Genomic DNA, 14,040 nt, shown 5'->3' on the forward strand with positions numbered 1-14,040 from the left:
GACGACTACATCTACCTCAGTCTCGTGGGCTCGGCGGGCTGCAGCGAGAAGCACCTGCTGGACAAGCCCTTCTACAATGACTTCGAGCGCGGCGCGGTGAGGGGGCGCGGCTGGGATCGGGCTGGAGGCGCGTCCAGGACCGGGTCGGGACAGCAGAGACGGGGCGGGGCGCCCGAGGGCCGGTCGTTGCGGCCGGGCCGGGGCTGGGGAGTGACCAGGACCCCACCAGGGTCGAGGGAACTGCGGTGCGGGCGCGCCCTGGGCACCCAGACAGCCGGGAACTTGGATGGGCAGGGTCTAGGACCCGTAGCAGCGACCGGGACTCGGGTGGGCGATGGGCAACTTTCCAGCGGGCGGTCTGCAGGGCGCCGACCTTCTCCCTTGAGAGGAGGAGAAAGCGAAAGGTTTCCTTTCCATTTCGCAGATGAGGACCCTGGAGGCTCTGGGTGAGTGCTGCAGGCGGCATTGCTTGTGCCACTGCTTACTAACACTCCTTCCTTCCTCAGGTCGCACTGGGGAGGGGAGGGATCGTGTTCACCAAACCCTGAGGGGCCTTGCCCAAATGTGAAGCACAAAGTGCACCTCTTAGAAGCCTGCGATGACCCGGGTACTGAGAGGGCGCAAGTCAGGGGGTCCGAGGCTTGAATTCTGTCTGAGTTCCACCGCTAGCTCACTCTGTCCCCTCTCTGGGCCTCAGTTCCCCGCTGTAAAATGGAAGGTGGTCTTCCACTGGTCCATGAGCCGTGGGGGAACCCAGGACCACCTGGGGCTTAGAGTGGTTCTAGCAGATGTCTTCATACTTGGGAAGCTTACAGTCTCAGGACAGGTCCCAGAAGAATGTAAAGGGAAGAAACAAGAGAACCCAGGCAAGGAGAGGCCTTTCTGAAACCCAGGCATGGTCACACCCTCCCAGCAAAATGTAGACCAGGAAACACTTCCACCCTAGGATTGAGAATCCCATAGAGGAAGAAGAGGGAGAATGGGCCTCTCTCTACTTCTCACTGCAGACCCTGGAGCCTGAGACTTCAGGGAGCAAAAACAGCCAACATTTATTGGACTTCTAGTGCTGGACACTGTAGTGCTGGGCACTGTGTGAGGCCATGCACAGGTGACCTCATTTAGAAGCCAACTCCTGAATTCCAGCACCATGACTTTCTCCCTGAGCATGGGCAGGTCAGTTCTCACTGAGCCTTTACTGAAGTGACTAGCCTAGTACCTGCACCGAAGTACTCAGTAAATCACTCTGATAATAATAGTACCAGACACACTGCAGGTGCTCAGAGAACATCAGTTCCCTTTCACCATGCTCAGCTCCTGAACTAGACCAAAAAGATTTAGACTTTATTAAGCTACCTCCTCACCACTGAGTTTACTATTATGTCAAACCATATGAAATTGCTCATAATAAACTATTTTTAACAAGCACAACTGGCGATTTCACATTTCAACTGAGAACTTTTCTTGGATAAATTTGTGATGTGTGCTTTAGGTGTGCAGAGCCTAAATTATAAAAAAGATAATCTACTCTTTTTCTGGATTCCAAACTCTAAAGAGGGCTTGATTCCTATCCAGGAACTGCAGAAACCTACTGTAACCCAACTTGACACTTAACCAAGTTCAGCACACTAGCAACCTGGCTTGAAATTCTTTAAAAAAAAATTAGGCATTGAGTATAAAAGCAACTTTCTGGTTGTTGGTTTCCCCAGTCAGGGAACGGCCCCAAGGAGAGTGGTGCAGTGAAGTTAATACATCATTCGGCATTGTGACACCCTCTGTCATTTCTGAAGCACCTTCATTTATTTTCATTTTTTCATGGCTTCCCCCCAACACCTAGGGGAGAAGAACAGGATACAAACTACTTCCTCCCCCCCTCCCCATTCTCCTCCACACACTACAGGTTCTAGAAGCACAGGCCTTCGCTGTGCAGCACAGGCACCCTGTGTGGGGTTTCTCCCAGGAGGAGATGTGGTAATGTGGCCATGTGAAGTCTTTGGATGAAAAGTGCAAGCACTGCTCTGTTCCTTTATTTCCCTCTCTCTGTTCTGTCTTCCCCACCCTGATAAGTCATAAAAGTCATTCAAATGGCATTGGGATTGGACACCACAGCCAGAACCCCAGAAGCAAATTTCAGGAGAGATTTGCATTCACATTTCCATTGGGTTGAGAGAACAGCAAGTCAAGAGGGGTTTCTGCGCTGTAGTGGAACTAGCTAGGTGCAAAAGGCTCTTGGGGAAAATATCAACTTTTGAGAAAGTTCCTGTTGACACAAAGTTACTCCACACTTTATCTTGCACAGCCGGGAGCTACTTCCTCATTCTTCAGCCAGTGTATCTTTAAAGACAATCCATCCATTTTGGGTAAACCTTGGAGAACGTACTTGTTCAATAGAGGAAGCTATCCCATTTTACATAGAAAAGTGTTATAACTGTTATCATTAACAACAGTAGCAATAACAACAATAAAGGCTATTTTCACCTAATCAATTCACTCATTTTTAGCTCATTGACACATTAACATCCCTACCCCCTCCTGCACAATTCAGTTGAATAATGGACAGGACTGATGTTTTTCCTCAATAAACTGAGTTACAAATCCATGATCATTCTCATCAGAGTTGTGCAGAGTGATTCAGGTCAGGACTGGGAATGGAATCTTCTGTAGGTGGGATTTTCCTGTAAATGATCATGCTTTTACTGGCTCCCCACTGGGAAAGTTCAGGTTAGACCCCAAATGGGCTTATTTCCAGAGACTAGCCCAAGTCTAAGCAAATTTGACAAATTGTTTAATTCTGTACATTTGAATTCAAGTCAGATGGGATTACTTTAACAGATCTGAAGATTTCTGGGAAATTTTAGTTGGCCCATTTCATTTTGTGATAGCACTTTTAAGAAAGCTAAGGGCAATTGAGTGATTTTTAATATATGATTCTTGAGTATATTTAGCAAGTGTAAACCGTCTTATAATTGATATATACTTTGTAAATATATTCAGTTCTTATATTCATGAAAAATAAATTCTAGAATACCTCTTTCTTGGGAATAAGAATATATTAGTTGAGAATAAATATTTCTTTCTTAGGATTTTCAGTCTCTCTCTCTCTTCCCTATATTCTACCCCCTCATCCTCCTCTTCCTCTGCTCCTTGGTCCCCCATGGCCCTTCCCATTTCCACTCTCTGCCCTACAACTCTTTCTTCTTTTCTGCTCTGTCTTCCAGCCAACCCCGGTGCCTCCTTCTCTGCTCCCTCAATGCCTGGCTCTCTGATCCACATTCTCTCTCCACCACGCCCCGTGGTCTCCTTGACCACTGCCCCCTCTCTTCCTCTCTCTGGCCCTTGGTCTCCTCTCTCTCTTCTCGGCAACCTCATCCTCCTCCCACCAGCCCCTTAGTATCATCCTTCCAAGATGGGCAGCCTAGGGGGAGGGAGTGGGCATGTCCTTGCTCCAGCAGAGAGCTCCATCTCCCTGTCTCAGCAACAGCAGAGATCTGATACAGACAGAGATGAAATCTTTCTTAAAGTGCTGCTAGAAAACTCAAACAAAACTGATCTACTAACACTTGCTGAAATATTCAAAAGCTTTAAAAACCATATAGCTAATAAAAGGTTGAAAGCAGCAAGTGAAATGAGCAAACTAGCCCTTTGTGAAATGAGACTGGTGAGTTGCAGGTTTCCCCTTCAGCATCTCAGCCAGCTACACCAGCCACTTCTGTCCCTAGGAACTCTGTATTCAGCATCTTCTTCCCATGTGCAAATCGCCCCTGCCACCCAGGGATCATGGTCTTTCAGCTCCCTACATCTGAAATGCCTTACCATCCTCTTCCTCCCATTTCCCTCTTCCCATTCCCCTCACCTCTGAAATATGACCAGCTTCCATAAGTTCCCTTAAATACCAACTCTCTTATGAGGCTTTTCAGCGTCCTTCCACACCACGTTGCCCCTTTACACTCCACCAGGGACATGAACTAGGGCTCAAAGCTGGGTCTTCTTGCTTCCAGCGTGGGTAGAGAACAGGGTCTGGGGTATCCTATTCGCCTATGACTGCTTCACAGGTGTGCTGAAGGGTTAGGTCATTGTTTCCTCCCTTAGAGAAGCTACTTGGTCTCTTCTGTGTGTGTCACTACCTCCAGCTAGACATCTGGCTCTCCCAAGATTTGCTCAGTCCTGAAGCATCACCTTAGCCATGTCTCTCTTTTATTCCCAGATGCTGGGCTCCTCCTTCCCATAAGAGTGTCTCCCTCAAATCCTTGTGGTACCTGTTTCTTTAGAAGGGCCATCCTCTTCCCCCTTGCCCCAACCTTCCTAGGTGCACTTTCCACCCCCTCGATCCCCTCAGAGTCACAAGGAAAGTTACTTCCCCCGCAGCAGTCATGCTCAGGCCAGAACAGACCTCTGCTGGCCACCCCTCTGTCCTCACCACACTGACTTCCCTCTGATCCGCCCTCACTGCCAGTGTCCAAATGCCTCCCATCCTCCCTCTGTCCTCACAGCCCCATCTCCACGCTCACAGAAATTCCTGCTGGGTTATGAGCCAACAGGTTTGAGGCCACGGGTTCAGCTTCTTCCTCCCACACGTACTCCTGGCTACTCAGTTTGGTGCATGTAGTCACGAAAGGACCGCAGTGCAGGGGCCCACACTAGCTCACAGCTGCTCGCAGGCAGTGTGGGGTCTTGTGGCCTGACTCCTCGTAGAGTCGGGCAAGAAGGGTCGGTGGCTCTGATGTACACAGCAGCCAGTGGCCTGTTCTCCCAGAGAAAGCAGGCCACTCAGGCATGATGTCGTTTAGATTTTTCAATGGTCATGTAAGCTCTATGTTATCTCCCCTTAATAGATGAAGAAACAGCCTCAGAGAATGATGTAATTTGCCCACCACACAGCCAGTCATTTTGAAGCTGGGATGTGAATTCAGACCTCCAGACACCAGGACTCACCCAGTCCTCTACCCCCTACTACCCTCTTCCCACTTCTCTGGGGGATCAAGAATCTCTGCCTTGGCCCACAGTCTGCGGCTAAGGCCTCTACAGATCCTCGTGGTGTGTGGAGCCTAGTGTGGGACAGACCCTGCAGGCATCCAGTCCTGGGCCATTCAGTCCCTCATTCTGTTCCTCCAAATGGGCCTGCCCAGCTTAGATGCTGAGCCCCATATTCCCATCAGAGCCTGCTTGCCTCAGCCCACTGAAGCCTCAGAACAGAGGTCTTCTTCTCTCCTCATCCCCAGAAGTCACTCCAAAAGAGATGCACTCTTTTTTATTCTCTCCCTTCCTCACAGATTATTCCTCCCAATGTCTTACTGGGGCTTCTCTCCCTAAATCTTCCTGCTGGGGCCTGCTGGCTTCTCCCCAGGGATCACCAACTTGTGGTACAGAAGGACCCTGCCTGAGGTCTTGCAGGTCCCAGGATTAGCGCGCCATCTGTTTGGCCTTGCCTGTGGCCCTGCTCTCCTGCAGGACAAGCTGTGGGGCAGGAGGGCTCTTTCTCAGAGGTGACCAGGTAAGGCCAGCACACACCCTGCAGGAGGGGCACTCTGGTGGGACGGAGGCTCATACACATGTGTTAGAACCCCATAAGTGTCATCCCAGCATATGGGTCTCGCATTCTGTTGTCAGGAAACTTTTCCTAAATGGGGCCTCAGGCCCAGACCACAGGGCACAAGGAGGAAGTTCTGCTTTCTGACCACAAGTGTCTGGCCTCACCAGCAGCCCTACAAACTGTTCTTGATGTTCAGAGTAGAGAGATTTGCTGGGAACACCCAACTTCCCATTCCTCTTAGGAAGTCCTCCAGGGGTTCTTCTGGTGACTTAAAGGGAGGGGGATGGAAATGGTGATACATGGGATCACATACAGCATGAGCATCTCCCACCCATTCTGTCTGCTTCATTATCACTCTGAGAACTTTAGGTTCTGCCCAAATAAAAGGTAAGGATTGGCGAAATCTGACTTAGAAAATGTGTTGAAGGGCACTGAGTCCACAGCTCTCCAAACCTGCTGGTCATTGGAACACCTGATGCAGTGTCTGAGCCCTCATCACTCTTTCCCACCTGCCATTGATTGCTGCAGAGACACAGACCATCCAGAAGCCATGGCTGCTGCTGCTGTGCCACCATGTCCTGGAGGCAGAGACTGGCACACATGGGGAGGAGGGTGGGGAAGAAGTAGCTTCATCCTGGGGGCCTGGGTGGCAGCACTGCATGCAGCCTGGGGGGCACCATCTAGCTGCAAAGCCAGTCTCAATCTATCACAAGTAGTGCACGGGTGTGGTGGCAATTGCTGGGTCTGACTGTTCTTGGCCTCCCCATGTGGCTGTGAACTGTAAACGTCTCAGGAAAACTTGAATCCATGTGACTTCCCTTGCATCTAAGACTCCCCCTTTTCGCTCACTTATGGGCTCTGCTGAGAACTACAGAGGTGAAGTGACTGTGATGGAAAGGCCTGGCATGGAATTTCAGCTCTGCTAATGAGTAACTGAAGTGGGACTTCGCCTCCCGGTCCTCATCTATGGAACAGGCCATAGCTTCCCCAGCCTCCCAGAGTTGTTGCGCAATCCATGGTCATCATCAGCAGGCCCTTTACTAGTTGTAAAGGCCACTCTGTGTGAGGGCTGGTTTGCCTCCCCAGCCCAGCAGGGCTGGCCTCATTAGTGGAGGCAGTTGAGGAGGACCCTCACCAGGCACAACCTCGCTCGTGCAGTCATGAACTAGATATCTCCCTCTCCTCCAGCCTGAGCTACATGCAGCCAGAGACAGACCCCTCTGAGCAGTGCCGTCCTGGCTCACCAGATTCCATCTCCACAAGGGCAGGTCCCAGGACTTGTCCCTTTCCATTTCCTGTGGTGTAGCTTTGAGCCTTGTCAAGGGCAGGCTATCCGTAAATGTCTTGGCTAAATGAACCAAGACATTCGTTTAAAGGGCTCATTAAAAATCTTGGCTGTATGAACTGTAAGGGAGGCAAAACTCTACCTCTTCCCACTTCAGCTGGGCCTGAGAATTAAACTGGCTTAAGACCAATTAGCAGAAGAAAAGCATTAAATTTATTTAATACATGTTTTATATGGCACAGGGGCCCACATAAGAAAATGAAGACCACAAAAAGCAGTTAGAGTCTATACTTTATATACTGAATTAAACAAAGAATAGTAAGTCATGAAGAGTGACAAGATCAAGGGTCTTGGCCTTGAATGGTAATTGGGTGAAGTAACTAGGAAGATAAGGGTTGGTGTAAGAAGATCTGTTTTTACAGATTTCCCTGGTCTCAACTTCCAATCCTTAATGAAAAGAATGTGACTTTCCTTTTGGCACAAGGAGGACATCTTTTACAGGGGAATTTCATCTCCTGCTTTTGGGAAACAGCATGAAGGTCAGAATGATCTTCTTGCATCTGTTGTTTTTTAAGTGTATTTTATTCAAAATAATCCATATGCAAGAGCAGCATGTTTTGGGGTGGTGTGTTCTGAGCTCCTTCCGGACAAAGGCTCAGGAGAGCACAAACGCCCTGACTTGCTTGTTCTCCTCAGGTTGATTCATATGATGTGACCGTGGATGAAGAACTGGGTGAGATCCAATTGGTCAAAATCGAGAAGCGCAAGTACTGGCTGCACGATGACTGGTACCTGAAGTACATCACGCTGAAGACACCCCACGGGGACTACATTGAGTTCCCCTGCTACCGCTGGATCACTGGTGAGGGCGAGATTGTCCTGAGAGATGGACGTGGTGAGTGGCTCAGGCCTCTTCTATACCCAGGCTTCCTGAGAACTGACAGTTCCTCCTTTCTCAAAGAACTATATTCATGGGAGTGACCACACTGCCGTGCCGGGGGGAGAGCACCTGCTCCGTGCCTTGATAAACCTGCAGGAGGTGTGACCTTCCTCCGGTACTGATAAGCCCCAGAGTGGAGTGCAGGGTCCCAGAACACATGGCTGGCCATCCTTTCCCTCTACACTATAATTATACAAGGGAAAATGATGACCTCCTCTTTGTCAGTGGGTAACTTGGGTCTCTAGTTGCAAACACCTGTTGGGCATGCTGCTAGATAGGCAGTTTTCCAGTTACCAGGCTGTGGCCTCACTTTCCAGATGCACAGCCTGACCTCTATAAGATCACAGTAGGACTCAGGCCTTGGGGCATCTTACCCAGGCCTGAGGAGAGACCAGGAGCACCCCAAGGGCCAGCTCTGAGAGGCCAAGGGCAGGTCAGGGGTTCACAGTCACCAGCTTTCAAACCTGAAGTCTCATTTTTTGCTGAAAGAGAAAAGAACCTAAACTCCTCTCTCCTCAGTAAGACCCCCAAATGTGCAGAGCCCAGTCTGGCACTTTCTTGGGAAGCCATTATTTGTAAGGGATATGCAGCTGGCCTTGTACAGAGGATCAGAAAAAGAAACAGGTGTCAGAGGTCCACCAAGGTCATCCTCTCCCCCAAATAAACTCCTTTGCACACCCATCTCTTAGCATGCATGAGTCAAATTCATGCCTGGGCAAAATTCTACCTTACTTCAAGTCATAGCCCTTTGGTTTGCTCCCCGTCTAAACCTGGAGTGATAAACCTTCAAACACCACCAGCGGCTATAACAATAAAGAGGAGGCCAGCCGCTTCCTCATTGGCAAAGCATTCTCTATCACAAGTTCACTTGTTCTTCACAGAAGTTCAGTGGGGTAGGTAAGATGAGAATGACTATTACCTCCATTTTATAGCTAAGAAAACTGAGGCAAAGGAGAACAAAGTTATTCTCTACCTGCTGTTCTTAAACTGTCAAGCTATAGCCCATTGTTTCTGATATGGATTTTTAAAATTTTTTTGTTATTTTAAAGATGGGGGTACAATGCAGGATCGAGTAGATAAGTGGTCATAGAATAAGTAAAATTTGGGCCTCCCCATGGTCCTCATTTTGCCTGGTTTGAGATCAGTTACCCTTATTGATATTATATATTCTCCCCCGCCCTGCCCCACCCGACTTTTCCTAGCAGCATCCTGCTACTGCTAAGCCTTTTCTTACAGTATTACGAATGTTCAGGGTCTACTTATAAGTGAGAATATGTGGTAGTCAGTTCTTTGTTTCTGTGATAAATTACTGAGTACGATAGACTTTAAATCCATTCAAGTTGCTGTGAGGTCCGTAATGTTGTCCTTCTCTATAGCTGCATAATATTCCATCATGTATATGTACCACATTTTTTTTATTCAGTCCACTTTCAATGTGCAGCGGAATTGGTTCTGTGTTTGTCATTGTGAATAATGCTGCAATAAACATGCATGTGCAGGTTTGTTTTTGTTGTTGTTGTTACTGGAGTCTCACTCTGTTGCCCAGGCTGGAGTGCAGTGGGACACTCACGGCCAACCCAGCATTGACCCGCTGGGCTCCGGAGATCCTTCTGCCTCAGCCTTCCAAGTAGCCAGAACGACAGGCACACACCACCACGTCCAACTAATTTTTTATTTATTGTAGAGATAAGGTCTCACCAAGTTGCCCGGGCTGGTCTCAAACCTGTGGGCTCAGACAATCTACTCACTTCGACTTCCCAAAGTGCTGGGATTACAGGCTGAGCCACTGAGCCCAACCCAGGTATCTTTTTTATAGAATTATTTGGGTTCCTCCAGGTAGATTCCCAGAGGGGCCATGGCAGGGTCATATGGAAGGTCGATTTTTAGAATCAGAGGTTTTCCAGAGGTTGTATTAGATTACACTCCTACCAACAGTGTAGAAGCATTCCCTTTTCCTTGCATCCTCTCCAACATCTGTTGTTTTTTGAGTTATTGATGATGGCCATCCTGACTGGAATTAGGTGGTATCTCAGTGTGGTTTTAATTTGCATTTCTTTACTGATTAGTGAGGCTGAGCATTTTTCATGTATCTGTTGACTGCCTGTATGTCTTCTTTTGTGAAGTGTCTATTCATAACTTTTGCCCACTTTTTAATAGGGCTGTTTGTTATTTTCATTTTAGCACTCTTGATTTCCTTGTAGATAGTGGATGTTAGGCTTTTGTCATATATAGAGTTGGCAAATATTTTTTCCCATTCTGTGGTCAATTTGATGAGGTCTCACTTGTCTATCTTATCTCTTATGGCATGGGCATCTGGGGTTTTGATCAGGAATTGGTTGACTATTACAATTTCTGTAAGGGTGTCTCAAGCATTTCTAAGGTTCTTAATGTTTGAGGGTTTACATTTAGGTCTTTGATCCATTTAGAGTTGGTTTTTGTGTACAGTGATAGGTAGGGGTCTTGTTTCAATCTTCTGTATGTGGTTAGCCAGTTTTCCCAGCACCATTTACTGAATAAGTTCTCCTCTCCCCAGTGGTTGTTGGTGGAGGCTTTTTTGAAGATGACTTGGTTGAGAAATTGAGGTTTTGCTTCCGGAATCTCTATCCTGTTCCATTGGTCTATATGCCTGTTCTTATACCAATAACAGGTTGTTTTGATTATTGTAGTCTAAGAAACTAAACTCTTTAACAATATTTCTGAACTGAATGATTGGGCCTAGGAGTATTTTTGTCCCCTTACCTCATGGCAGGAAAACAAATATCACAAAACTCATTTTGTCTTGTAGTGATCAGAATGTGGAAGGTTGCAGACAGGGCACTTTTCTTCTCCAGTAGTTGGAAAACATTGGCTCTGAATCACCCTCCTACCCATCCCACCCAAGGTCTCAGTTGTGAAGTCCTTCTTCCTGCAATCCCGTCAGCTTTTTCTGGCAAAAAACAAATGGACACTCAGATGAGGATGATCCAAACAGTGTTTTAGAAAGAAACTTCAGAAGGATGTGGGTCTGTGAGCAGAGGGCCCACACCAGTGTGTGGTACCATCAGCACCACTAGTCCTGGTGAAGCATGGAGAGGGAAAGAATGCCGGAATAATCCAGAGGGGAAGTGTCCTGGGGACAGTGCCCATGGAGAAGTTGTGGTCCTCACAAGAGAGAATCTGGGTAGTAAATGACCCTTCCTCATTCTCCCCATGTCGTTCTCCCTGGTCAAGGTTCCCAGTGGGAAGCCCATTATTGCAGTCCATTCTGATCACAGGGATAACACAAGGTAGAGTGTGGGCACGGAGAAGCTGTCCATTGAATTCCACTATCCATTGCAGTGTATCCAGCCATTGTAGTAGCTTTAAACAGTCAATTAATTTTGCTTATGATCATGTAAGTCAGGAATTTGGAAGAGGCTCCACTGGGTGGTTCATCTGCAACCATGTGGCATCAGCCAAGGGGGCTGGGACTGAGAGGCCCTTTCTCTCACAGGTCTGGTACATCAAGACTCGTTGGCCTCTCTCTTCACATGGCATCTCAGTCTTTAAGGCTTCTCACAGCATGGTAGCCTCAGGGTATTTGCATTTCTTACATGATGGCTGGCTTCCAAGAGCAAGTTTTCTAAGAGACAGAAAGTGGAAGCTGCCAGTTTCTTCAGGTCTGGGCCTGGAAACTGGCATAATGTGAATTCCATCATATTTTACTGTCTGAGAAGTTACAGAGCCTACCCAGACAAAAAAGGAGAGGATATAGAGCTCCCACTTCTCAATGGAAGGAATGTCAAAGAGTTTTTGGCCATCATTAATCCACCACATGGCACAACAACCAATCCTTTGGACAATCGGAAATTAGGGGGCCCAGTCTACAAGTAATTCAATTAATCACCACCTCTTAAATCTAGTATTTCACAACTGCACCTTAGATTAACATAAAGGTCAAAGGGCCATCACTGTGGTCCCAGGGATCCAGAGCCTCTGTGCGTAGGAACAACTTCATTAAGACACTTGAATCAGTTCTTAAAAGCCTGTCCCCTGAACTCTTCTGCAGTCAGTCCAGACTTTCTCATCCTGCCATGCCAGAGCTTCCATCAGTCATTTGGTAGAGTCTTCCATCACCCACAGAGCCAGGAGAGACAGAGCCATTCTCTTTTTGAAGTTTAGCATGTTACACTTCCACATGTTCTGACCTATGGATACCAATGTAGCTGAAGAGATTTATTACTCAGAGCCAATGTGCCCAAGACAAAGGCTGGTTCTTTGAGGTGAGCTGATTAGAGATATGAGTGTTGAGTGGCTACAGCAGTGACTTCTCCAAACAATGATAAAGGTTATTGTTACATTAATATTCATCTTGCCTTCAGTGCCCTCAAACTCCCCCTTCACACCACTGGCTTTACATCCCCAGGGGAGAATGCAAAGTTGTTTCATTGATCTACCTCTTTGGGCCCCATTCCAAACTCCAGACAGGGTTTGCCTCAGCTTGGAGGTGCTGTGGGCCAGAGAGTTTGGCATATGGTCTGAGTGTGATCTGAGGACTGTTGGGTCCAGGTCTTCAATGAGGTTAGCACAGAAACTGAGAGTTGGAGTCTTAGAAACTTTTATAGCAACTTGACAGGATAATTGTATGACTTTTGCACATAATTTTTTTGAAAGGGCTTGTATTTTGAATCTTTGGTTTTTTCCTTCATTTTTCTAGTAATTAATTTTACTGTATTTTACAAAAATATCAATCTGTGTTGGAATTAAGGTTTTAAAAACCTGGTACTTCACCAGGTGCAGCTATAGAGAAACTCTACTACAGGCCCCATTTTCAAGAGATCTGAGCTTCTCCTACTAGGGGCTCCATTAACTATGTTCACTGACTTTACCTTAAATAATAGTATAAAGAGTGATTACGGTGCAACCTCATCTGTTCTAAAGTCCCCAAGAAGCAACTCTGCCCTTAGCCACCTGCCCCAACACCTGAAATGAGTGACAGCACCAGAACAGGCTGAAAGACAAGATGCCTTTAAAGCCCAGGCTCAGAGAGGGGAAGGGAGGGAAACCTCAGGCCCATGATGAGTGTAAGTACAATAATAATAGCCATTTTCCCCATTTATTGGGCTTTTACTGGTTTCCAGACACTGTGTAGAGGGCTTTACTGCATTCTATTGCTCAATCTCCACCATGACCTTGAGAAACAGACATTATCTGCATTTTACATGTGAGGAAGTCAGGGCCACTGGCCCTAGGTCATACAGCTCTCAGTGACAGAGCCCAAGTAAAAGCACATATGTGTCCTCTAAAGTTCAGTTTAGGACACCATATTCTGTTATAAAATGTAGTTTCATTCTTAATCCTCTGTGTGGACACCACAGAGAACAGGACAGTGCCAGCAACTGTATGTTGCTTCTTAAGTCACACATTTCTTCATGAAGTAACCAAATGGACACAGAAGCATGAGAGCTGTGAGTCTTGCTGGTCTCTCAAGTAACATTAAAGCCCACAACCAGCTACCATTTCTGTGTAAGAATTACAAGAAAGAGGAGGAAAGTATTCTGCAGTGGTTTAAAAATACCTACCAAGGTCTATGAAATGCCTTTCCTCTGGAGTGAAAAGGCAGTTTTGTATCAGAGACCCCCAGATTCCTGCAGAGGCAAGGTCTTGAAGGGCCTAGCAAAAGGCTAGAGCCCCTAGGTGGAAATGCACAGGCAGGCCAGGGATAGGCACGTAATGTATCTGCCAAGCCTGATGAGAACCACGCCTGGCTTTTGCATCTGGATGTTATTCTCTGAACAACGAGAGGCAGGGGCTCCAAGGCTTTCTGAGTAAGTGGGCAGGAGGGTGAGGAACTGGATTTGCCTTTTGTAAGTGGTGTGGTTAAGAGCACAGGATTTGAGTCTTGTGTTGAAAATCCACTAATTAGGTGTGTGACCTTGGGCAAAGTTCAAGATCAAAGCTATTCAGCCTTCCCAAGCCTCAGTTTCTTCACCATATGTGGGAATGTGTAAGGCTTAGATGAGAAGACACACATAAAGCACTCTGCATGGGCATAGCATCTGAGGGAAACATTAACACTGGATATTAATATTATTCTTCTATAGGCTCCTCTCATACTTGTTCTTTCTTCACAGCAAAATTGGCCCGAGATGATCAGATTCACATTCTCAAGCAGCACAGACGTAAAGAACTGGAAACACGCCAAAAGCAGTATCGGTGAGTTATGACATCAGACCAAGTGGCCAAGGGGCCATGGTTTCTATCTCAGGTACCTGGTATGAAATAAATTCTGACCACAGCATGTGGCCCATTGCTGCTGGTAAGTGACCA

At 47.2% G+C, this 14,040-nt stretch overlaps 1 protein-coding gene across 4 annotated transcripts in view; it reads left to right on the top strand.

Moving 5' to 3' along the window:
- The window catches only part of ALOX5 (arachidonate 5-lipoxygenase), a 55,054-nt gene continuing 41,014 nt past the window's right edge, over positions 1–14,040 (top strand). For all 4 annotated transcript variants that reach the window (XM_021710574.1, XM_021710577.1, XM_021710575.1 and 1 more), the window contains exons 1-3: positions 1–96; positions 7,509–7,707; positions 13,845–13,926. The gene's annotated coding sequence lies outside the window, so the exon portion shown is untranslated. The remainder of the gene's footprint in view (positions 97–7,508; positions 7,708–13,844; positions 13,927–14,040) is intronic.

This window comes from Carlito syrichta, unplaced genomic scaffold (assembly GCF_000164805.1).
Source record: "Carlito syrichta isolate Samal-C Ts95f unplaced genomic scaffold, Tarsius_syrichta-2.0.1 Scaffold290103, whole genome shotgun sequence".
In the NCBI taxonomy this organism is placed as follows: Eukaryota; Metazoa; Chordata; class Mammalia; order Primates; family Tarsiidae; genus Carlito; species Carlito syrichta.